The sequence below is a fragment of the Dipodomys merriami genome, unplaced genomic scaffold (assembly GCF_024711535.1).
Source record: "Dipodomys merriami isolate MVZ:Mamm:240054 unplaced genomic scaffold, mDipMer1.0.p SCAF_36, whole genome shotgun sequence".
NCBI classification, from domain to species: Eukaryota; Metazoa; Chordata; class Mammalia; order Rodentia; family Heteromyidae; genus Dipodomys; species Dipodomys merriami.
The window spans coordinates 7,950,114-7,977,489 of record NW_027205159.1 but is presented as its reverse complement, the minus strand read 5'-3'; the positions used below and the strand labels follow the sequence as shown (position 1 = coordinate 7,977,489).

Genomic DNA, 27,376 nt, shown 5'->3' with positions numbered 1-27,376 from the left:
ACTCAGTACTCAGATCTTGTTTCTGAGTGGTGACCCTTTACCAACTAGAAAGAAATCAGAGCCCTTGACAATTGGTTAGTTCCAGGACAAGATGAGTTCAAAGCATGTGCTGCTGCCAGAGACTAAGGATGTGCTAAAAATACGTGGAGTCGTGTAAAAGGACCACCTAGAACTGGATTGATTGGAAGTCAAAATAGAGGACTAGATTACAGGATATAGCATGAGTCCCTCTTATCATAAATTTAGAAATGACTCAATAAATTCTGAAATTAGGAGAAGAGAGGTCTCTTTGAGTAAACTCCAGTGAGTTAGTATGGAAGGAAGAGACATAGAAAAATCACCATTAGAAAAACATGATAGTAATAGTTCTTAATAGAAACATTCCAGGGTGGATGCTAAAGTTCCTCAGCAAAAGTTTCAGGCAAAGCTATTCACATAATCTTTAAGCAGCTTCCTAAGAATATTTGCTAACTTTAAAGTGAATAGCAACAATCTCAGTGGGAGAGACCCTGGCAGAGATCACCTTCACCAGTGGTCAATGTCATCATCATCGTTAAGTAAAACATAGAACAGGAGTTCAAGCAGTGGGATTCTTGACAAAGGTGATGGCCTCATGCCAATCAGGAGAAAATTTCCTGCAGCCCAAGTGAAGTGACACTGAGTCTAACAACTGGTAAAAGCTCTTTCCTCTATGTCTATGCCATGGAGTGACTGAAACACTAGGATTTCAAAGAGAATAAGGACAGAAAAAAGTCAAATACAGTACGGGATCCTGCATGGGATTCAGGAATGCTGGAATGATAGACTTGATGTAAGGTATTTTGTTACCAAAGTACTAATATTGCCAGGCACTGATGACTCATGCCCATAATCCTAGCTACTCAGGAGGCTGAGATCTGAGGATCACAGTTCAAAGCCAGCCTGGGCAAGAAAGGCCATGAGACTCTTATCTCCAATTAACCAATAAAAAGCCAGAAGTGGAGCTGCAGCTCGAGTGGCAGAGCGTCAGACTTGAGTGAAAAAGCTAAGGGACTGTTGTCCCAGGCCCTGAGTTCAAGCCATAGTAGTGACAGAAAGAATTATATGAATGCTAACTACTTAGTTTTAATAATAGTACCCTAGTATAAGGTGTTAACATTGAGGAAAATTGGATGAGGGATGTATGGAAACTCTATTCTGCAGACTTTCCCACAAGACTAAAACTAGTTTGAAATAAGCTTTAAGAAAAATAAATAAGTCCAAGCACCATGGAGTGGATAGCTTGAATGTGTTCATTCAAGGGTCATTACTGCCTTGATCATTATAAAGTCTAGGCTCACAATTTATCTTTGAACCTTGGAGTCCAAAGAAAACAAGTTTTCTGTGCACAGCCAAGGCCTTGCATTAAGAGAATGAAATGTCTGAGCTCTTGCAATTTCCTCTTGAGTGGCCACACTGCTGCCCCCCACCATTTGCTCAATTTGCCATATGCTCCATTATCTTCAACTTCTGTGAAATGTGTTCTGTGCTCTCTGTTTTATTGGTCTTCTAATTTTACAATAGGTTGAAGGGCTAAATCCCATTTTATGGCTTGCCTAGCAGGGTAGTGATGTTTTCTTTTCTGCTGCCTAATGCCAAGCAAATAACCACACAACAGCAATTTCCTTCCCATAAGCTGGGGCCAGTGCAGAGGTAATTCTCCTCCAGAAATGAGAATGGAAGCAGTTAGGGGTCCGAGCGGTCGTGAATCAGGCTCTCACTCTCCTGGATAGAGGACATTTCACATGTGTGGAGTTTACCACAGCGAGCAGACATTGAGATAATCTCTGGATGGAAATGACCTTGGTCTCTAAAATTTCTCCTTGAGATCCATCAGAGGAAGTTTGGAAGTGGGGATGAGAAGTCACAAGGCACAGGGAAAAGGAATATGTTTTAAGAAAATATTTGCAGCCAGCTTGTAGATAACTACTTGTACCATGTACTTTCCATTTATTGCCTCATTTAATAAAACAAAACTTGGCTATACGTCAGTGTTCTTTGTTGTATGGGTAAGAAAACTGACATCATAGAGCATAGACTGTTCCAGAAGGATCCACAGAACAAAGAGCAAGTTTACATAGAACCAACTCCAGAAGCATTATCTATTTTTGACAGCATCTTCAGTATTTCTAACCTAAACTCTTGGCATTTTCTTTCCCTCCATTTTGGCTATACAATATGATTGAGGCGCCCAAAAGATGATTCTCTTTGCTGTGTGACTCATCTGCCCTTCACACTCAGTGACTGTCTCCTCAGGGCCAAGGTAAGTGTCTGGCCACATACCCATGCAGCAGAATCAGAGCCTAGCCTGTGCCACAGCCTTGGCAAAGACAGAACAGGTAGGCTTTCCAATTGACATTAGCTCATGTTGCTCTCACATACAAAGCTGACTTGCCAAACCACACTGCTCTCTGGTGAACACACGAGGCCCTTGAAAATGCATGGAGGTCACAAAGCTCATAAAAGTTGGTGGAACCCATCTAAGTCACATCACTCCAGCTATCAGGGAGAGTACAGGGGAAACAGGAAAAGGGGCTGGCTATGGATTTTATTCTAGAGATGAGAGACAGTAGCTCTGGAGTTGATTATTTTAATTAATTTATTTTTTGTACATTTTATTGTGAAAATACTGTACAGAGGGGTTAGAGTTACATGAGCAAGGTAATGAGTACATTTCCTATTGTGCATTGTTTCCTCCTCCTTTGTTGATGACTTTAATTTATAAACATCTATCAGGACCCTGTTTCTGGGCTCATGTGTGTCTCCTCTAACGCTCTTCTTTCTCCCATAAAGTTGTGATGAGCCTAAAGGAAAGAATTCACCAATAAAATCATGGCTTAGGCTTAAGCTATTTGAAGTTACTTCTTCCTAGAGCTTATTTCCCAAAAGATTATATGTCACCAACCTATGACAATATGCCTTAAAATGGTCCAACTTTTCAATGGCATAGCAGTGCTATGTTCTCAGCAGAAAGCATTTTGAATGTGATCTGGTAATAGTCTTGGAATATTAGCCAGTAGCACTCACAAAGGGAAACAGTTGAAATCCTTCACTGCACTGTGCTACTAAGCTTGGGTGTATAGCAGGCTAGGTGGATTAAATCATATTGGCCTTACAATATTTTCATTTTATGATGTGTTTGTAAAGATATACAGTAAAGCAAAGAAGCATCTGTATTTGTTTATATGTGTAGCTATCCACACTAAGGTGCAGGGATTGAACTCCAAACACACATAAAATGCTGCTTTTTAAGCCAGACACCAATGGCCTACGTCTGTAATCCTAGCAATTCAGAAGACTAAGATCTGAGGACCCCAGTTCGAAGCCATCCTGGACATGAAAGTCTGTGAGACTCTTATTTCCACTAAGCCAAAAAAGCTGGAAGTGGAGTTAAGCTCAAGAGGTAGAGCACTAGCCATGAGCAAAAGATTAAGTACAGAGCCCAGGCCCTGAGCCTGGGGCATTGTGCATGTGAGGCTGCTGGCACTCAGCTCATTTCTTTTAGTTTAAAAACACTAATAAAAGCAGGTGTACAGGCAGCAGAAATGTGTGGTCTCCAGGGAATCTGAAAAGCTTAACTCTCCTACCTAGATCTTCTGTCAATCATCTGTTTCATCTTTTCCTGAAAGCTGGGCTATCTTGATTATTTCGAGCAAAGATGCTTGCTGTTCCTGGCAGGAATACTAAAGACAGCTCACTGTCTGTTTACCCTTCAGATAATAAGCTAATGATTTTGATTTGAGAAATGTATATATAAATAAGGATAAATGGTACAGAAGGAAGATAATAAGGTGACATTTTTATTTTAAAATTTCACTAAACAAAGGTAGAATGATAAGTATTGTTTCTCCTTAGTGTGTGGCTATGCAAGCTCATAAACTTTTACAGTTTAGGACATTTACTATGCTAAGGAATTTCAAACCCTGAAACCAGAAACTAGGAAACTGCCCATGAAATTAGAAAATGATTTTAGGTAGCATTCAGCAGTGAAGAATAAGATGAAATTAGCAGTTCCACCCACTAGTAGAACTACACACTGGTGCTGTAAAAAGGTACTTTAGAGTGCCTTATGATTAAAAAGCACTGGCTCCTTACTTGAGCCTATGAATTAACTAACAGCAGAAGAAAAGCTTAGCATCCCTGCCTCCATTTTATTTCTGTCTGCTCTTGTTCTTTTTTTTTTTTAATATTTTTTGTCAGTCATGGGGCCTGAACTCTGGGCCTAAGCACTGTCCCTCAGCTCTTTAGCTCAAGGCTAGCATGCTACCACTTGAGCCACAGCGCCACTTCTGGTTTATTCTGATTATGTGGGCTGAGGAATTGAACCCAGCGCCTCATGCATGCAAGGCAAGCACTCTACCACTGAGCCACCTTCCGAGCCTATATCTACCCTTGTTCGAAGTCTTGGAACTCACCTTGGAATCCAGGAAGGATAGAACTGACTGATAACATCTTTACATTGAGATTCTGCGGAAACTGCCCCCAATGAACGGGACAGCAGAGATTTCATAGGACAGACCCACCTATATACAATAACGTCTTCTTTATTCAGTCTAGATTGATCACTTTGAGTGACAACAGTGATAACTTCTCCATACGGTCTTGTTTGCTGCCCTAGCTCAGGCTTGGACAGTGATTCACCCATATTAGGCTTAGCCACTAGGTAGGATAACGAGACACATCATTGCATTCAACTATTCTTTGAGAAAGTGTCTCTAAATTTTTTTCCCACAGCTGATCTCAAATCACAACCACAACAATCTCAGCCTCCCTAGTAGCTAGGATTATGGACATGAGCCACAGGTGAAAGGATTCATGAAAGTATCCATCACATCCATGCCAGGGGACCATGCAGAGGCAGGCAGGCCCAGGAGAAAGATTATTACAAGGTTTATTAGAGGAGCCATATTTGCCCTGGAGAGAGAGCACATGGCGACCTCCTCTATCTAGGTAGCAGCAAGGTCTGGGTGTTAGGAAGTGAGGTATTTGAGAGTTCAGGTGGGTCTGGGCAGAGAGAGGGAAGGGCCAGCTGTTTGGGAGGAACTCCAGGGCAGGGAGGAGCTCAGGTCTGGGTGGAGCTGAGGACCAAAGGTGGGCATAATGCTTACAACAGGCACCTGGGAAAATCTCCATTGTTAGTACCTCCTTCAAAGAGTGATTTGGCAGTGAACCTAAAACCCCTAAAGGTAGCTAGTCTCCAGCCAAGCCATTCCTGCTCAGGAAGTATGTTGAGAAATAATACTGGAAATGCAGCATGATTCCACACCACATAGGGTATGATATTATGTTTTACAGTAAGCAGAACTGAAATGGCTATGATGCCATAGGAAATCCATGACTTGGCTTTTCAGTGAAGTGTTATTCATCCATGTAAATTCTCTTCACAAAGTTTGTAGTATATGCATTTATATATCATTATAATAGTATGACAAAGGTAGTGAGGAGATTTTATATTGTTGACCTTTAATTTACCTCAATAGATTCAAAGCCCTGAAGATTTTTCAATTGTTTGAAAGCACTCATTTTCTAAAATGAATGACAATACTGTTGTTATTTGAAGGATTTTGTCTGAACTTGAAGGAAATGACCAAACTATTTTTTTCATTGTGAAAATACCGTACAGAGGGGTTACAATTACATGAGTAAAGTAATGAGTACATTTCTTATCAAGCATTTTTGCCTCCTCTGTTTCCCCTTACCATCCCTGCCCTCCCACAAATTATTTTTAAGAATGATCATTGATATGCTAATAGAGAAAAAAGAATCGCATAAAGTATTCAGTTAGAGTCAAAGAAAGCAGAAAAAGAATGTAAAACCAAAAAAGGAAACAAGTGAACAAAAATAATCACTATAAAATGATGTTTATTGAAATGAACATCAAAACATGGAAACAAGAGGATTCTTTTTTTTTTTTTTTTTTAGTCATAGGGCTTGAACTCTGGACCTGGGTGCTGTCCCTCAGCTCTTCAGCTCAAGGCTAGCACTCTACCACTTGAGCCATAGGGCCACATCCAGTTTTCTGAGTGATTTATTGGAGATAAGAGTCTCACAGACTTTCCTGCCGGGGCTGGCTTTGAACCATGATCCTCAGATCTCAGCCTCCTGAGTAGCTAAGATTACAGGCGTGAGCCACCAGTGCTGGCAACAAGATGTTTCTCATTGTACCCTTTGCAGGTGTGTGGGGGGGGGGTTGGTTTATCTGATTTGGAGAGGGGCAGGGGAAGCACAAAAACAGTGGGACTAAGGGTGAACCAATTCAGCAGTGATAGTCACTAGACACTATGTTGGAAATGAACTATGCAACTTGGGAGGGAAGGGGCTAGGGAAAGGAAAAACAGGGAAGAGGAGCTAACACTGTTCAAAAAGAAATGTACTCAATACCTAACTTATGTAACTGTAATACTTTGGTACATCACCTCTACAATGAATTGTTTAAAAAAAAAAAACACAAATGTAACAGACTGAACTAGTAATATTAATCACCACTTAAATATGATGTTCTAAATACATAGATTAAAAAGGGGAGGAATACACAGATTAAATTTAATCCATTAAAAATGGAGACTAAACTTAATATCACTGGCTCACACCTGAGAGGCAGGGATCAGGAGGATCTTGATTTAAGATCAGCTTCGGGCAGAAAAGTTCATGAGAACCATCTCAAATGATAACTGGGAAAAGCAGCAAATGTCTATTATTTTAGCTATATGAGAGGCTGATCATTGTTCCAGACCCAGGTAAAAAGGTCCACAAGACACCATTTCAACAGAAAGAAATCTGGAGTGGTAGTGTGATAGGAAGTCTAAAATAAGTAGATCACTATTTAGGTGTATGCCTGGGCAGGAAATCAAATCCTATCTCAAAAATAACCAGGACAAAAAGGGCTGGAGGAGTGACTCAGTTACCTGGAACTTGCAAAACCCTGAGTTCAAACCCCAGTACTGAGATATATATATAGCGAGAGAGAGAAAGAGAGAGACTATAGGAATGAATAATAACATAAAAGATCCTTATATACATTGTCTACAAGTAACCCACTTTCAATATAAGACACAGATGCACAGATACATCAAAAATAAGGAATAGAAGCCAAGGACTGGTGGTTCACACCTATAATCCTGTTATTCAGCCTCCTTAAGGAGGCTCCAGATCACAGTTGAAAGCCAGCCCTGGCAAGAACATTTGTGAGTCTCTTATCTCCAATTAACTTCCAAAAGTCCAGAAGTAGAGCTGTGGTTCAAGTGCTAGAGTACTAGCTTTGAATAGAAAAGCTAATGGATAGCACTCCAGCCCTTAGTTCAAGCCTCATAAAACAAAAACAGAAAAGGAAAGGGATAAAAAGTATGAAGGCAAACTTGCCATGATTGAACTTATTGAATGAAAGAGAATGATGATGATGAAAGAGATGATTCAATTTCAGATAAAGTTGACTTAAGAGCAAGAAAACTATGAGGCATAAAAAGGAAGATTCTCAATAGAGGGGTCAGCTCCCCAGTAAGACACAGCAATCCTTAATTTGTATATGCTCACAAAAGAGCCCGAAATACATAAGGCAAAATCTAGTAAAACTATAATGAGAAATAGACATGCCCACTATTGTAAGTTGAAGAATTCGACACCACTCTAATCAGTGATTGACACATCCAAAGGTAGAAAAATCAGTGAGAATGGAGATGAACTGCCCTGCTCTGTCAACCAACTGGATCTGATTGAAATTTATAAAAATACTTTATCCAATCACAGTGAAATATACTTTCTTCTCAAGCTCCGATGGGATATTCACCAAGACAAATCTCCTTTTGAGGCACTGGCAAAACACACCTTAACAAAATTAGGAGAACAGATGCCATGCAAAGTACGCTCTCAAACCACAATAGAATTACACCAGACAATGATATGCTTTCATATTGAAATTTCCAAGATACTCAGCCACAAAGCAAGGCACATTTACCCAGCACACTGTTGGAAAAAAAAATCTCAAGAGAAACTTTAAAACATTTCCAATTATGAAAATGAAAATAAAACCTGTTGAAATTTGTGAGATGCAGGCAAATTGGTGCTTGAATAGAGATTTATTACCATTGAATGTGTGGATTAGTACAGAAAGCTCTGAGAGCAGTAACCTAAGTTTTTACCTCAGGGAACTACAGCAGTGAGAATAAATTAAATTCAAAGTAAATGGAAGAAAAGAAGCAATAAATATCAGAGCAGAAGTCAGTGAAATTGAAAACAGGAAAACAATGGAGAAGATTAATCAAGACAAAAGGTGGTTCTTTGAAAGATCAATAATATTGATAGACCTCTAGCCAGCCTAACCAGGAAAATAGAAAGCAGCCATAAATTACTCATACCAGAAATGAAAGAAAAGTCATGCCAGTCTGTGAACATTAGAAGAATAATAAAATATATTAAGAACAACTTTATAGCCACAATTTGATAACCCAAACAAAATAAATATATTTCTTAAAAGACTCAATCATCCCAACTCATACAGGAAAGATAAATATCCAGAATAGGACTATGGTTACCAAAATAATTGAGTCAATAGTTAATAACAGTGAACAGACAAATGTTGCATGTTTTCTCCTGTTAAAAATAGTTCATTGGAATGTTTAATAGTGCTTTCTGAAGGAGAGAAACAAGGAAATAGAATGGATGTCCACAGATTCAGCTAAACTCAACAATGCAGGAGGTGGGGGGATGCAATTCACAGTAACACATTACACATGTGGTGAAAGAATACAAAGCAAGTAATGACAAAGAGATGCAAGTGTTAATGATCTGTTTATATTATATGCATACATTAAAATATCACATTGTGCCCCACACATTTGTACAATGACTGCTTATTAACAAAACCCTTTCTTAGTATCTAATAAGAAGTGTGAACTATGCTGATTTAATCACTATACACTATATCCCTGTTTCAAATTGTCATGGAGTATCCCCATACTTTTATATAATTAAATAAAATTAAAAAGTCATCACCATCATCTGGACAATAAATATCTGAGATAACTAACTTAAAATGAAGCAAAGTTTACTTTCTCCATTTTTGTTTTAGGACATAGTTTCAAGGTTTCCAGGTCATGTTGCTTTGAGCCTTTCATGTCTGAGAGATTGTGGTGGAGGAAGCTTATTTACCTCATGTTAGCTGCAAGGCAGAAGACATAGAGAAAGGAACAGAAATGAAAAGGAAGGGAAGAGGCTGACCTCTGTGGGCTGATGATCAAGCCTTTAACATGAAGCTTTTGGAGGACACTTCAGTTCCAAACTTCCAAACCAGACCCACACGTATGCATGAGTAAGTTCTACCAAACATTTAATGGAAGTATACCAATTATACCAAGTTTTACAGTCTGCTCCAAAATATAGAAACAGAGGAAATAGGTAAGCCAAAACCAGACAAGAAACAGTAGAAAAAAGGAAATCTACATACCTACATCTCTCACAGACAAAGATGTAAAAATCCTCAACAAAATATTAGGAAGTTAGCTAGGCACCAGTGGCTCACGCCTGTAATCCTAGCTACTCAGGAGGCTGAGATCTGAGGATCATAGTTCAAAGCCAGCTCAGGCAGGAAAGTCTGTGAGACTCTTATCTCCAATAAACCACCAAAAACCTGGAAGTGTTGCTGTGACTCAGTGGTATAGCACTCACCTTGAGCTGAAGAGTTCAGGGATAGTGCCCAGGCCCAGAATTCAGGCCTCACCACTAACAAAAAAAAAAAAAAAAAAAGGAAGTTAAATCAAACAGTGCATAAGGAGTAGACCTGCACCATCAACATATGTGATTTACTCCAGGTATGCAAAGCTAGTTCATACTTTGAAAATCAGTTAAGCTATCTTTTCATACTAACAGGCTAAAAATGAAAAACTGTATAGTCACATCACTTTTTGGAAAATATAACATCCATTCATAGTTTAAGAAAATTTTCAGCAAACCAGGGAAATAGATAACCTTCCTTTATCTGATAAGGAACCCAAGACCTTCAGCTAACATTGTAATTATAAGAAACTAGATATTTCCATGGGAAGATTAGAAATAAAGCAAAAAGTTTCTCTTTCACCAAAACTACTGAACAATGTGCTAAAAAACCAAGCCAGGGCAATAGGACAACAAAACAAAATAGAAATTATACAGAGAAAGAAGGATATATGTATGATATATCATAGTGGGCTCAGACTGCTATAACAAAATATCTTACTCCCCGTACTTTGGAAACAATAAAAATTTATTGCCCAAAGTTGAGAGGCTGAGAACCTCTGGACAAAGATACCAGAAGATATGGTATCTGGTGGTCACTCTCTCAAATTTGATACATTCTCTTGTATCCTCACAAAGCCTAAAGAAGAAACAAGTAGCCAGGCAATGATGGCTCACATCTGTAATCCTAGTTACTCAGAGACTGAAATCGGAAGATCACAGTTTGAAGCTAGCCTGGGCAGAAATGTTAGAGTCTCTTATCTCCAATAAACTACTCGAAAAAAATCCACAAGTGGGGTTGTGACTCAAGTGGTAGAGTGTGAGCCTTGAGCACAAAGATGTTCAGGGACAGCATCTAGGCCCTGAGTTCAAGCCCCAGAACCAGAAGAAGAAAAAAGAAAAGAAGAAAAAGAAGACATGGGTTCCAAATCAACTTCTAAAGGTTTCACTTCCCAACACCACCACATTGAGGATTAAAATATGAACTTTTAGAGTTCAAAATATGAACGTTTAGAGTTCAGATTTCAGTTCATGATCAGTTGGCCTATTGCTTTGGGGTCAGGAGCAAGACAGCACATTATGACGGGTTGCAGATGTTAGAATGCCTCACCTAATGGCAGCTGGAAAGCAGAGAGAGAAAAAGGGGAGGGAGAGAGAGAGAGAGAGAGAGAGGGAGAGAGAGAGGAAGGGTTGAAGTTTCAAACATCCCCTTCAATTATACCCCCAATGACCCTCAATGACATCCCTCAACTTGTAAAGGTTCACACACCATCCCTCAATATCAGCATAGACTAGAGACCAAGTACTCAACACCTGAGCTTTGGAAGACATTCAAGATTCAAAGAAGAACAAATAAATAAAGAAAACTGTAGTACATATACACACTAGCTACTACTCAACCATGAAAAAAAGAATAAAATCCGATCATTCCTGAAAAATAGATGGAACCAAGAATATTACGGAAAGAAAAATGCTGCACATATGGAAGCTAAGATGTCCAACTAAATGTAGAACAATGACCATTTGAGGTTGGAAAGGGGGAATGAAGATGAGGGATAGAAAGAGGCTTAATTTTGGGCGCCAAAACATAGTTAAATAAAATAAGTGAGTTCTAAGAAAGCAAGGTATGACAGCTCATACTTGTAATCACAGCTACTCAGGAGGATCATGGGATTGTAGCTTGAAGTCAGTCCATGTGGAAAGTTGGAGATACCCCCATCTCAATCACTAAGTTGGGTATGGTAACATGTACTTGCCATCCCAGATACACCCGAAGCATAAACAGAAACATTGCAGTCTAGAGTGCTCAGGGGAAAGTGTAATATTCTATTTTTAATAATAATTAAAACACAGCAAAGAAACAATTTACAGAGTAAAGGGACAGCCTCAAGAAAGGAAGGAAATCTTTGTCAGCTATTCACTGGACAAAGGATTAATACCCAAAAGAAAGTTAAACACCAAAAGGACAAATAATCAAATCAACAAATTGGCAAATTAACAGTTCTCAAAAAAAGTATAAATAGTTAATAAATACATGAAAAATGTTTATAACTATAAAGAATGTTTATAGCCGTAAACAAATGCTTATAGCTACAAATAAATGTTTCCTTAGCTGTGAAGAAGATGCAAGTCAAAAATACATTGAGATTCCATCTCATCTCAGTTGGAATAACCATCATCAAGAAAACAAACACTGGTGAGTATGTGGAGAGGAAAGGGAATTCTTCAACATCGTTTGTGAGAATGTAAATTATTTCAGCATTGTGGAAATCTTTATTAATTTCTCAAAAGTAAAAATGGAACTCTAAGCCAGGTGCCAGTGGCTCACTCCTGTAATCCTAGTTACTCAGGTGGCTGAGATCTGAGGATGGGGGTTCAAAGCCAGCCCAGGCAAGAAAGTCTGTGAGACTTTCATCTCTAACAAACTACCAGAAAACCAGAAGCGGAAAAGTGGCTCAAATGGTAGAGTACTCGCCTTGAGCTGAAGAGCTCAGGGATAGTGCCCAGGCCAAGAGTTCAAGCCCACGACTGATCAAAAAAAAAAAAAAAAGGAACTCTGATATGATTCTGCCCATAGCACTTCTGGGCATATACACAAAGGAATGCAGGTCTACATACAATCAAGTCACCCGCACACCCATATTCATTGCAGCACAGTTCACAATAGCTACCCTAGAGGCCTATCAATAAAAGCACCTTGATGTGATCCATCTGTTCTAGGTATCTCATCATAGTTAGAAAAACACCTGTCTGCCACCACATCCAACTCTCTGTTGAAAAGAGGTCCTGTGAGCTTTTCTGGCCAAGTTGACCTCAACCCTTGATCTTCCCAATGTGAACCTAGGTTTACAGAAGTGAGTCACCAGTGTGCCCAGCTGTTACACTATTTAAAAAAAGAACAAGTTACAAAAAGTCAAATATAATACATATATTCAGGTCACAGACTTAAAAACCAAATACTATATGTCACATGCATACATATTTACATAGTATCAAGGTTAAATACACACACACACCTAATTATTGGCAATGGCAAGCACTGGAAGGTATAATGTGGCTTTGCAAAGAAATATAGAAGACTGACTTAATTATCTTCAATTCTTTTTTTTTTTTTATGTCGGTCATAGGACTTGAACTCTGAGCCTGGCTGCTGTCCCTGAGTTCTTCAGCTCAAGGCGAGTGCTCTACACTTGAGCCACAACGACACTTCTGGTTATCTGGTGGTCAGTTGGAGATAAGAATCTCACTGGCTGGCTTTGAACCTTGATCCTCAGATCTTAGCCTCCTGAGTAGCTAGGATTATGGGTGTGAGGCACAGGTGCCCAGCTTCTTTAATTCCTTAATGTAAGGTCAATAGTATAAAATATTAAGACTTGATAAAGCTGGGTGGCAAGTAGCTTATGTATTGTTTTCCAAACTTTCCTAAATTTTATGTTAAAAACAGTTCCTTCCCTAGTTCCCACCCTCACAACAATCCAAACTGGTTTCCTAAAACCCATCATTCTACCAAAAATTACGATGCCAGTGTGCCTTTTACATTCCAATGCACACTTGTCACTTTCTGATGCCTGAGCCATCAGAAATGGCCTTTGGGTTTGATGGCTTTTCATTACCTCTCCACTTTCTGGCCATTTTCTTCTTTTCTCAACAGTTTGCTCATTCTTTGCATGCCAATGCTCAGAGCCAACTTACAGAACAGGACTTTTAGCATGAAATCATGAGGAGCTCTGCACACTTACTCCTTAGAAAACATTGGGGAATTTTTTTTTTAGTTTTTGTCAGTCATGGGGCTGGAACTCGGGGCCTGAATGCTGTCCCTGAGCTTTTGCACGCAAGGCTAGCTCTCTACCACTGAACCACAGTACCACTCCCAGTTTTCTAGTGGTTAATTGAAGATAAGAGTCTCACAGACTTTCCTGCCCAGGCTGGCTTCAAACCACAATCCTCAGATCTCAGCCTACTGAGCGGTAAGGATTACAGGCATGAGCCACCAGCACCCGACCAATTTTTAATTACAATATAAATATTATAAATAATCATCCCATATCCTTAAAAATGTTTGAAGATCATGCTACAAATGAAGAAAGAAGTAAATAACAATCTACAAAAACTAGTAAGAATAGTGAAAGTCTGCACTGGGTGCAGTGGCTCACACCTGTAATCTTAGATACTCAGAAGAGCGAGATAGGGACACTGTTCAAGGTCAGCCCAGGCATAGACAGGAGACTCCATCTGAATTAACAGCTGGATGCAGTGACCTGCTCCTGTCATCCTAGCAACATGGGAAATGTAAATAGGTGGATTATGGCTCAGGCTAAATGGGTCTACAGATGGAATATAACAAATATAGCATTTGAAATACAATAAAATTAAAAAGGACTGGAGATGTGGCTCAAGTGATAGAATAGCTGTCAACTGAACCAAAGGCTCTGAGTTCAAGCCCTAAACTATTTAATAACAACAACAATAATGATAATGTTGAGACTGGTAATTGCACAGAAGCATACTCCCTTCCTGCCTTTGTTCCATCTCTTAGTGAGATGGAACTCCAATCCCAACTGGTGCAGCAGGAAGACAGGGCTGGCTCCCCCCATTTTCTCCCACACACCTCTGAGGGCCTACTTACCTAACCAGGCTGCTACCTTCATCTTCCTTGAAGTAACTCCATTTTGTGCCTGTACTCCATGTGTGCCTGAACTCTGTTTTGAACACCATGATGTGTAGACCCTTGCCTACCTAATCTTGCTTATCTTTTTCTGATCCATCTACTAACTTCTCTGAGAAACCACAGTGTCCAGAAATTTTGAAGATCTATCTCTGGACCAAACCACATTCTGGTCAACACCTAGAGCTAATCCTTAATGAACACCCTACCAAAGACCACCCATCCATGTTCCCACAACTCCCTTCCCATTACAAATACCCTGAAAAGCTCACTCCAGCCACCCCAGAGTACCAACATTGCCTATGGCATCTGCCCCTTTCCTCCTTCAGAAAGTAACTAAACCTTTGCCTCTTAATTTGCCACTCAGACTCTTGGTGAATTTCCTCACACCTTGATGAATTTCTGCCCAAAGCCCTCCATGTTTAACACTTCTTCCCACATAGTCTCCATACTCTGTTCCTTCTGCCAAGAATACCCTTCCCCTCTCCTTACCAACTGTCACCAAATGTTTATTCCTGGGGGTAGCCTTCCCTGACTCTCACATCCCCTTCAATGTGGTATTAAAACTTAATAGTTCTAGACACAATGAAGACAATTGCAATTTTATTTTTAAAATTATAGTTTATTGTCTTTAAGTAGTTGTACAAAGGAGGTATCTATCAGTCAACATGTCAGTTTGAGCACTATGCATCTTGATCAATGTCACCCCCTTCATCATTCTCCCCCAAACCTATCTATCCCCTCAATTTTCCTAGTTCCCTAGGACTGGCATTGGACAATTGTCTTTTTAACACCTAGAGGTGTTCTAAGGTTTCGTATGATGGGATTGATGCCAGCTCTGCCCATCATTCATGAGTACACTGTACTGAATACAAAAAAATGGGTGTCTAAAGAAGAGGACTTTCTGTTTCAATATAAGTGGAGCCTGATATGTTCAGAGGAAGACTTGAGGGTCCCCAAAACTTCCATCCCTTCAGAATTCTTTTGTCATCGCAACTCATTTAGAAATCAAACATCGGGTGAAATCAATCGAGTTCTTGTAGCTTGCAACTGTTTTCCCAATCTGCCTTCAGGTTTCTCCATCACCTTCCTCCTCTTGCCAGATGGGGTGAGTCAGAGTTGATACTGAGAGCATGAGAATGAATTTGGCAGCTTTCACTAAGTTTTACAGTGCAATAAGTAACCACAAATTTGAGGCATGTTGCAACAGTAAAGCCATATACGTAGCTACAGCTGGGCTCCTACTCCTATCTGGGCTCCTGATCCAGGCTTCCAAAGAGCAGCCTCTGCCCTCATCTGTAACAGATCTCAGGGCAGGGAGAAGAGATCAAACACACCAAGCCAACAGTTGCCCAGAGCATCAACAGGAATGAGACCAGGCTCAGATGTACCCCAGAGCTATAGCTCAAAATGAAGAGAGTCCATCCAGCCCTCTCTCGGAGGTTGGAAAGGAAGGCATGCACTGGGTGAGAAAGTTACTTCTTTAACAGGGAAGCTGGGGACAACAAAGTATTGTTTTTTTTAATAGCAGCATCCATCCATTTATAGTTAGTTCCCTATTTAAGAGGGTTCTTCCTAGACCTTTTCCACTTTAGGATGTTATGGAAGTAATATGCATGCAGTAGAAAAGTTGACTTTAGGTCTTCTCCTAGACTAGGGGTATGTAGATGGATCCTTCCTTCAGAGCTGCCAGGCAGCCCTATGATGGTGTTGGCAAAAGGATGCAACACTGTCAGGCTCTACTGCTGAGCTAGGACGTGTGGCAGATGGGGAGCATTCACTGCATTTTATTTTAACTTATTTTATTTTTGGCGACAGGCTTGAACTTAGGGCCTGATACTCTCACTTGGCTTTTTCACTCAAGGCTAGTGTTCCACCACTTGAGCCATAACTCCACTTCTAGCTTTTTGCTGGATAACTAAAGATAAGAATCACAAATAGTTCTGCATGGCTGGCTTTGAACTACCAACGTCAGATCTCAGCCTTCTGAATAGCTAGGGTTACAGGTGGGAGCCACCAGATCTTAGCTTAGTATGTTTTCACATTCATGTGTTCTCCTCCTATGGGTTTGATCAGGACATGCACCAGAATTGGCTGAGGAGCATCTGCATTTACTGTCTAAGGCAGTTTCCACACACAAGGCACGGAGGTCGTCGCAAAGATGCCTGAAAAACTCTCTACCCAACTCTGTACAGAAAATGTCTCCTGGTCCTAGCCTAGATCTTAAACCAGCCCAAGGCCAAAGGCAGGGATAATAGACAACATTTAGGTTTGGTTACTTTTAAAATTCCACACCTCCCACTGTGTCCCTCCTGTCCCAGCCCTTACTAACTTGGGGTGGAAAGGTTCACCACCCTGTGTCATTGTTCATCATCGCGCTTTGTGTTTGGATTTTATATAGTAAGAATGCTCCTTACATATTACATCTTATTTAAAGGAACTTTCTGGGATGCCTTCATCCTCTCATTGAACATGGTACTAAATCCTGGTAAGTGTAAAACAGACAAACAGGAAAAGAGAAGGAAGGAAGAGATGGAAAGATGAAGGACAGGACAAAAACAGGGAAGAAGGGAGGGAAGGGAAAGGAAAGAAGGGGTAAGGGAAGGAGGGAAGACCATAGCACATAAATTTAGAAGGAAAAAGAAAATTGTCTCTACATGCATGATTCTTTATGTAGAGCATCCTAAAGAACCTACAGAAAAAGCTACCAAATCCAAGAAGTAAGTTCAATAAGATCACAGAACACACAGTCAGTATATAAACACAATTATAATTCTTCTATTAATAACCACCCGGAAATTGAACAATATATAGCCACATAAAATATGAAACACTTAGGAATGAGCTTGATACAAGTTAAACATTTCCACTGTAAAGGGCAAAATATTGTGTAAGGAAATTTAAAAAGACCCAAGTAAATGCAGAGTGATCCTTGTCTATGGACCCAGAAACTTATATTGATGTCAAGTTATTTCTGACTAACCTAGAGGTTTAGTGTAAGTTTGCTCGTCTCAAGGAGCTATTATGTAAAAATTAAAACTTGCTTATAAAGTGTATATGAAAATACAAAGAAATTGAAACAAAAGACAATTTGAAACAGAAAAGCTTATTAGAAATATCTAAACGGTGAGAGTGATGATGCCACATCTTGCAGAAGCAGAATTTAAGTGAGATACAATACATGTACCCATAAACACACATACATATACACTTGCATGCATATATAACACATACTTTCATTGCATGCAATATGTGTTACACGTAGGCACCTACATGATGTACGCATTATCCTAACATTTACATTACAGGCACAAATTTCATGCACACATGCCTATGTGTGTTAACATGAACATTTCACAAATAGGTGCATGTTCTTCACTCGATGAATGTACATGGAAATTTCACGTATTATGTACCCATGAATACACATCATGCACACACACACACTTGCATTAAATACATGCACATTTACATCACATATATTTATACACTACATGAATATACTATGTACATGCATGCTATCTATCTACAGACTTCATAAAAAACATTATCCATATTATATATGTGCATACATACACATATGTGGCATGTGCACATTTATGTTACATGCATATGTGCCTGCAGTACAATACATTTGTGAACATAGCCATTACACATATTGGGCATGCATGCACTGTATCCATGCATACTTACACACGCATACACATAGCAGCCTGTCCTTTTTCCCATTGCCTCAGGGTCTGCCTCTCTCTAGTTGCCAACAATATCTTTAAGGCAGTCATTTAAGCATTATTATTAAATTACTTTGTCCAAAGTATTTTCGTGTGTGTGTGTGTGTGTGTGTGTGTGTGTGTGTGTGTGTGTGTGCCAGTACTGAGGCCTTATCCCTTATCCTTTTCATTCAAGGCTTGTGCTCTACCACTTGAACCAAAGCTCCACTTGCAACTTTTTTGCTGGTTCATTGGAGATAAATGTTTCATGGAGTTTTTCTGCCCACATTGGCTTTGAACCACCATCCTTAGATCCCAGCCTCTTGAGTAGCTAGGATTATAGGTATGAGCCACCCAGCAAGCAAGTTTACGTCTTACTCAAAACCAAAAAGTATATTAAAACTCCCTAGCAACAAGTGTATAAAGCTGAAATGGCAAACCATGTTCTTACTTTATCTGAGAGCATCCTGACACTCCTGCCTTACCTCACCTCACCATTGTCTTAAGCCAGATCTACTGCTAAGCCCATCCAACGTACAAGCATCAGGAAATAAAGTCAGCACATTAAAATCCAAAAGGCCCCAGGAAGTTGCAATGGCCAAATCATCAGCTTATTAACTTAGTTCTTCTATTTCTTAAGATTTAATTTACCAGGCTTGAAAACCTTTAGTTATAAAAATGAAAAAAATTTCCCAGACACCTGCAGCTTTAAAGTATGCATGTGATATGTCCAGAAGGCATCTTTGAAGAGAAAATTAGATTTTAAAATAGAAGCATTTAACCCACAGTTCTCTTTCCTCAGCTCAAGGCAAGATATAACGGCATAAGAGAAATCCACTGCATCAAAAATACTCTTCCAATGAGCTGGTAATGGTCTTACTCTACAGCAAGGGTTGGAAGTGGAGCACAGGAAAATTTGTAGTAAGTATGTTGATGTTAATTACTTCTGATTTCAGGTGCTTCTGATGATTTCCTTCAGGAGCAATGTTTTCCACATGGCCGTACTTTGTATAAGACTGGTGCACTAACAAATGGAACATCAGTATTTCCCAGACTGTTCAGTAAATATGTTACTATATTGGGATGATATTTCATCCAGAATCCTAATCGTGACATTCTTTCAATAGTGTCTTTGTACCATGAATAACAATAACACCACTACTACTGAAAGAATCCTGCTACTAAAAACCACTTGGGGACTAATGAATCCAGTGCCTTGTCCCTAAGCAAGCATTCAGTAAAGGGTTGTTCCTAAACCAGGCACTGGTGGCAATCCTGTACTCTTAGCTACTCAGGAAGCTGAGGATCAAGGTTTAAAGCCAGTCCAGGCAAAAAAGTCTATGAGATTCTTATCTCCAGTTAATCAGCAAAAAGCCAGAAGTGGAAGTGTGGCTCAAGTGGTAGAGTACCAACTTTGAGCAAGAAAGCCATTCAAGAGCTACAGGATCTGAGTTCAAGACCTAGAACCATCTCTCTCTCTCTCTCTCTCTCTCTCTCTCTCTCTCTCTCTCTCTCTCTCTCTCTCTCTCTCTCTCTCTCTCTCTCACACACACACACACACACACACACACACACACACATATTTACTCATAAATCCCAAGGATGGTCACAGTTCTTGCCTCTGTCTTTGTGGATATTTGGCAGGACCTCCACACCTCACTTTACACTTCCCACCACAGAACTCAAGTTTACAATGGACATTATAATCCTGCCCTCCTAATGTGTGGCTTTCCATAGGTACAAACAATAAACAGGATTCATTTTGCCCCTTCAACATTTTCCAGTTTACCTCATGAGTTCTAAACAAAGGATGACATAAAAAAAGCAGAAATGGGTAAAAGAAAAAGCTATCAGATGTGGAGACTGCACAGACCTAATACAAAATTCTAAAATAAAAATTTTCCTAAAATCCAAAAAAATTTTTTTGGGGGGGTCTGGTGGTGGAGCCTGAACTTTGGGCCTGGGCGCTGTCCCTCAGCTTTTCAGCTCAAGGCTAGCGCTCTACCACTTGAGCCACAGCACCACTTCCGGCTTTTTTCTTTTTGCTTATGTGGTGCTGAGGAATCGAACCCAGGGCCTCATGCATGCAAGGCAAGCGCTCTACCACTGAGCCACCTTCCCAGCCCAAAATCCAAAACTTTTTGAGTACAGACATGACACCATAAATGGAAAACCCTAAACCTAACTTTATATAAAAGGTCAAAGGAAAAACAGTAACACTAAAAGTACTGTGTGTGAATTTACCTGCATGCCATGTGCATAAGGTATATTTGAAATGCAAATGAACTTTGAGTTTAGATACGAGACCCATCCCTAAAATATCATATTACATAAGTGCAAACATTCTAAAATAAACACAAAATGAGAGGCACTCATGGTCTTAAGCATTTTGGATAAAGAATATTCAACTTGTATTTCTTAAAACTGCATATCCATGATAATATCAAAAATATGTATTAAAAAAAACTCAAGGGCTGGGAAGGTGGCTCAGTGGTAGAGCGCTTGCCTTGCATGCTCAAGGCCCTGGGTTCGATTCCTCAGCACCACATAAGCAAAAAGAAAAAAGCTGGAAGTGGCATTGTGGCCCCATGACAGGACCCCCCACCCAAAAAAAAACTCTATTCCACAGTTGGAAAATTAATGGAAAAAATCCCCACATGTGGTAAAACTGTGGGGTTTCACGAGTGAGAGGAAATAAATCAGAAAATCTAAAAACCAATCAAAAACAAAGGACTAAGTTTAAATGATGAGGGAAGATGGAGTAATACTGACCAAGGAAAATCATTATCTTCCCTAGCCAACAGAATGCAGAGGACATAAACAGAACAAACTAGCTTAGGTGAGGATGCTAGGCAGAGTATAAGCAGACAGTCTAATAGAAGCCAAACGTTGTAAAATCTTAAGCCTCTAAAAGTGTGGGAGGAGGGGGAAGCAAACAGAAGCGATCTAAGATTTGGCAAGTGACATCCAGCTGGACATATGGTCTCCCCCAACCAGGCCACTGGTTTCCTATTCAACAGAAACTGTCCCTTCTCTCCCAGGACCTTTGTTTACCCTTCCCTCTGTGTGGCATGCCCCTCCCCCTCAAGCCAGTAAGGCTTACTTCTCTTCTCCATTTTTACCTATAACACTTTCTCTATGAGGCCATCTGTGCAACTTTACATAAAGTTGCTGTGCCAGACTCACAATGCTCCTCCCCCTCCCACCCCACTTCTCCACGACCCCCAATCCCACCTCCCACTGGGTATATTTTACTTATTTGTTGTGCTGATTATTTGTCTCTCCTTTCTAGAATGTAAATGCCCTTGAAAGAAGATTTTCTTGGCATTGTTCACAGGCATATTCCCAAGGCCTAGAAGAAGTCCAAAGGACATCGATTTCCTGAAGAAAAAGATTTCTATTTCTTGGCTAGTTTTCCCTGGTACAAAGGAAAACTACTGCGCACATGCATAGCAATGTCTTTACCTGCTGTTCCAGAATCCAGCCAGCAAAATCTATTGTTAATGGCTACTGAGAGAATTCTCCCAATATTTTACAATAATGTCAAATTTCCTTTCCCTGAGGCATGAACCCCAGATTGACCTAGCCACTTAGTAAGTGGTAAGGATATTACAACTCAGAATGAAGTAGGACGAAAGTCCTATTTGTAAATCACATGGCTCAAGTAATAGAGTGCCAACCTCCAGGGGAGAAAAAAGTCAAGAACATAAGGCCCTGAATTCAAGTCCCAGAACCAGCCCCTTGCCCCACTAAAAAAAATGCATGGTCTAAATCTAAGCCATTAAAATAACATTGCTACTGTAGGACAGCCAGTATACAGGTTTGAAGCATGCTTCTGAACAAAGTAGATGCAGCCCAAACCCTGCTGCATACCAATCTATACATACCCCACCTCTTACTCCCTCTATATCCCCTCTACTCTTGTACCCCACAGTGAACCCACAGTGAACCCTACCTCCTTCCACTCACTAATTCCACACTCCCATCTTTGCTCCAGGTGATGGAAATCACCAAAAACTAAATGAACTCTGCTATACTCTGCATCTCCAGACAGAAATGCTCTTTCCATGACTTTCAGTTATATTTCAGTTGTTTACCTTTTTCTCTTTCTTTCTCTCTCCTTCCTTTTCTCCCTTCCTCTCTCCTCTCTCTTTCTCCCCCTCTATTCTCTCTCTCCTTCTCTGTTTCTCTCTGTATGTCTCTGTCTCTGTCTCTTTCTCTCTCTCACTGTTTCTCACATACATTGTTTCTTTATGTTGCTAGGAATCAAACTCAGAGCCTCATTCATGAGCTTCATCACCATCTCTCATTCAGGTTCTTTATGGCTTCTATTAGATTATTCTGTTTTGTATGTGTTGTGAATGAATTTTTACATTATACAATCAAAATGCTCATGCCATGTATGGGGAAATGATTTATACACACATTACTCTATGAGGCCAATGTTCTGAACTCTTCCTTCTAAGTGACTGAAATGGGTCTTTTTTTCAAAGTGTCTTCAGAGATGGGAAGCTTTATTGTAATTACAGCAAAGAAAGTGGGTTTAATAGTATTAAACCTTTTGTCTTGTCAGATTATCTGTTTTAAGGAGGGTAAGGGGGACACAGAAAGGGTGGGACAAAAGGTGTACAAAAACAGCAGTGGTACTCACTAGACACTGTTAAAAAGGAATTATACAACTTGTGGGTGGAGATGGGGCAGAAAAACTGGAAGAGAGTGAGGGAAAGGATGACATTATCCAAAAAGAAATGTACTCTTTATCTGATTTATGTAACTGTAACCTTTATAAAAAACAAAAAAATTATTTATTTGTTTGTTTGTTTGTTTAAAAATAGGAGCCAAGAATAGACTTGAACTTCTTTGGTCTGCCTTCCTGCCCCAGTGGTTTGATCACTCATTCCTTAGGGAACCCCTTCAAGTCTTCTAAACTCTCTGTGCTGAGCTTCATGTTTGAACATGTCCAGGGCCATTTTTCTGCCAAACAGGACCAGGTGCTACCACACCTGATGGTTTTTACTCACTTAAAGGTATCCTCTAGCTACACCTAGAGTTTCTCTGTAACAGATGTGCCTGGGTATACAAGACACCAATTTGTCTTTGAAGGGCTAAGATTTGCTCTATCCTAATCTTGATAATCCTTCTCTAGTTTAGTGCTTCTTTCCAACACAGGCAAATGATGCACTTTAACAAGAGGTAAAGCACAGTTAAAAAGAAGAGCCTGGGCTCTTATAAACCACTAGACACAAAGCACAGTGGTGGTTACATTTGATGGAGCCCTTTAAAGAGCATGCATAGGACCATCTACAAGATGGGAGCAAATAGAGAGCCAAGGACAGAGGAATTCTTTCCTCTGGGTCCCTCCTTGTAACCACACAAAAAGGAGCATGAGATAAAACAGTCACAACTAGAGGCCAAGATCTACCAAGAACATGGTCCAGATGTGGACCAGCAGCCCTGATATCCGCCCTCTCCCAGACCACCCCACAATCCAGAGCAGTCAAGTGTCCTCAAGTTTTACGGCTATGTGTACTGCTAAGCATCAAAAGCATCTCCAATGAAGCTCTGAATAGTGATGAGTTGAGGTAGTCTCTCTAGCCCCTCCCCTGCCCCACAAAAAGCTTCATTCAATGATACATTCATTCAACAAATTTTTACCACTGTGTAGGTGCCAAGCACCTGTTTAGCCCTTTCTCTAGACTGAAAAGACAGCTTATGTCAACAATGTTCCAGGAAAAGACTGATGAATTCAATCACATACAAACTGAGCATCCCTAACCCCAAAATCCAAACCTAAAACAGATTTTAGGCTTAACCTAAGCCTCAAGAAAAAAATCCATACATGAAATTCTCACACACAAAATTTTTTAAAATACTGAGTAAAATTAACTTTAGTCTCAGTATATACAATATAAAAAACTTTAATGCATTTTTCATTTAGACTTGATTCACAGGCCCAAAATATCTCATTATGTATATGCAAATATTTCAGAAACTTTAAAAAGTCTCAACTATTATTTCAGATAATTGATATACAATATATAACTTCAGAATCACTTCAAGACATTTTCAAGTCAACAAAAAACAAGTCAAATCTGAAATATATATAAATATATATATATATATATCTTTATGGAGAACCTAATGAAAGCCTAGTTTTCTTGTCATATTGAAAAGAAACTTTAAATCAATAATCAAAAAGGAAATTACTAAAGCAAATAAAGGAAATGACAGAATATAGCCCTAACTAGGTGGCTTTTAATTCTTGGTTTTAAATTCTGTTCTTAAATCAAAAGCAATTTCACTATGTGTGTAGGTGGTAATTTTAATAAGGAGGCTGAGATCTGAGGACTAAGGTTCAAAGCCAGAAAAGTCTGAGAGATTCCATTTCCAATTAACCAGGAAAATGAACTGAAAACCTGGCTCAAGTTCTAGAGAGCCAGCCATGAGTAAGGAAGCCAAGCAAGAGCATGAGGCAAATAAATGAATTCAGGCATAAGAATAAATAAAATTTTAACCTCACAATTTATAGTTTGTGAACTAATAAAAACATTCTCATATATCCAAGTAAAAGTAAAAATAATAAAGTTTTATCCCACAGAACATTTGAATGACTAAAGGAAACAGATATTCACATACAATGTTAGTAGCTAGTGGGTGCTATCTGATTGGAATTTAATTGGCCAAAATATATAGCATTTTAAATGCACACAAGAAGCCAGGCACTGATGGCATCCGTCTCTTATCCTAGCAACTCAGGAGGCTAAGTTCTAAGGATTGAGATTCCATGCCAACCTGGGCAAGAAAGTCTGTGAGACTCTTATCTCCAATTCATCAGTCCAAAAAGAAAGAAAAAAAAAAGAGCCAGAAGTGGACCTATGGCTCAAGTATTAGAGTGCCAGTCTTAAATGAAAAAGCTAAGAGACAGCATCCTGAGTTCAAGCCTCAGTAGCAGATAGATAGATAGATAGATAGATAGATAGATAGATAGATAGATAGACAGACAGACAGACAGACAGACAGACAGACAGACAGATAGATAGATAGATAGATAGATAGATAGATAGATAGATAGATAGATAGATAGATAGATAGATAGATAGATAGATAGATAGATAGATAGGTAGGTAGGTAGATAGATAGATAAATAGATAGATAGATAGATAGATAGATAGATAGATAGATAGATAGATAGATAGATAGATAGATAGATAGATAGATAGATAGATGATAGATAGATGATAGATAGATAGATAGATAGATAGATAGATAGATAGATAGATAGATAGATAGATAGATAGATAGATAGATAGATAGAATAAATGCATAAAAGCAATGGCCCAAATCTTGTTTTTAGCATTTGTTAGAATATTACTTAATAATTAAGTTGGTTGTTTTTTGTTTTTGTTTTTAGTGCCCAAGTCCTTGTGCATGCTAAGTACAGTTCACATGATGAGTCTCCTCTAGTCACAGTTTATGTGATCTCCACTGGGTTTGAGAGGACCTATACTTGCATTTAGAAGATCATGTAAATAACGACACCCATCCAGTCAGAGAACTAAAGACAGAAGTCCTCTCCTCCCTGGAATTCTCTCCTCCAGTCATCACCAGCTTTATATGAGACCATAAATAATGAGCAAATGCCTGACAGAACAACTTAAAGAGACCCAGGACAGTTAGCTCCCTTGTTTCTATGAGTTGATGAGACAGAGAATCACAAACAAAAGCGTGTGAAGGGGAGAAAACTTAATCATCTCATGGTGAACCAAGAAACAAAGCAATAAGAGAGATAGGAGTGGGAAACAAGCTACATCCTCCAAATCCAGGCCCCAGTGACCTATTTTCTCCAGCTAAGCCCCACCTCTAGAACCTCACACAAAAGCACCACAAGCTGAGTACCAGGCATTGAATACATGAACCATTAGGGGAACAGTTCATATTCAAAACTGTAACAAGACAACGGTGCTCCCAAAACCGCAGCAAGAAACAGCACATATGTGACCTTGTGTTTTCCTGCCATTACGTTCTCTGCCTCTAGGTGGCAGCATGTTATTCATGTCTCAGAAGGTTGGTGAAGGAAGGCCCAGACCTGGTGATGCAGGTAAAAACCCATCTGGTTTTGTATCTAGAAGGCTCTATCTGTGCGGGCTTGTTCTCCAACCCTAGAAGTGCCAGGGAAGATTGGATCCTTTTATTCCATGCAACCGAACCAGAGCAGCAGCCTTTCAGTTTGAAGTGGAGATGGGGGCTCTGTGACCATTTGGTAAGAAGTCTCAATGGATAAATGGGTCAGAAATATGCCAGTTATTTACTGAGTGCTACCAAAGTTCAGAGTCACACAGGCTCATGGAGCTTCCAAACCCAACCAGAGCAAAAATGCCTGCACCGCGGATTGCTGTGTAAGGTCCAAGAGGGACAGCCAGGCCTCAGCCCATGACCTGGGACCTCACCCCATGATCTGCCATCCCCCCTCAGCCAGGCAGTGTGTCCCCAAAGATTTAAATCATGTACACACTAGAAGAAAAAGAAAGCAATGCTAAGAGGTGAGGGGTCTGATGGCAGTTTAGATAGAAGAAAGAAATGAAGTGTGTGAATCCTTTCAGAAGAAATTTAGATTTGAGACTTGAGAAAAACAGCATTATCTGGAAGAAACAAAGTTTATTATAGGCATAAAATATGTGAACCCAAATGAAACCGGTTAGGGAAAAACCTCAACCTCTATTTATCTGTCTGTCCTTTTCTGTGACTGTCTCTTTCTCCCTTTCCCTCTCTCTGCATCTCTGTATCTGTCTCTCTTTGTCTCTCTGTCTGTCTGTCTGTCTCTCTCTCTCTCTCTCTCTCTCTCTCACACACACACACACACACACACACACACACACACACACACACACACACACACACACACACACAAATCCAAAAAGCATGGGGAAGTAGAGTTGGATAGGTTACACACCAGTGCTTGGGAAAGTAAGACTGATAAACAGAAGTGGCTTTTTAAAAAAAATCTTGCCAACCCCTTTCCCCACAGATTTGCTCCTTGAGATTCTCCTCTCATTAGGGGTTAGCAGAACAGAAGGCTGAGCAGTGTGACCCGTGGTGTGTGTCTCAGGGGACTGCCAGGTGGAGCTGCTGTGCAGAAGGTAATTGAAGAAAAGTCACCAGGAACCAAAAAAAACCACACAAGTAAACTTGATGCCAGATGGGAAGGAATGCTTCTAAGCAGATTTTATGGGGAGCTGTGAACATGAAGCATTTACAAAGGAACAGCACACGTGTAACA

General features: G+C 39.8%; 1 long non-coding RNA gene across 2 annotated transcripts; it reads left to right on the top strand.

Moving 5' to 3' along the window:
• The first annotated feature begins 2,111 nt into the window (after positions 1-2,111).
• Positions 2,112-27,376, top strand: LOC138804184 (uncharacterized). 2 transcript variants are annotated; one of them, XR_011365199.1, is made up of 5 exons: positions 2,112-2,281; positions 11,837-11,920; positions 18,902-19,020; positions 26,135-26,359; positions 27,125-27,376. It is a non-coding gene; the product is annotated as an uncharacterized lncRNA (long non-coding RNA). The 2 variants fall into 2 exon arrangements; XR_011365200.1 differs by lacking the exon at positions 11,837-11,920.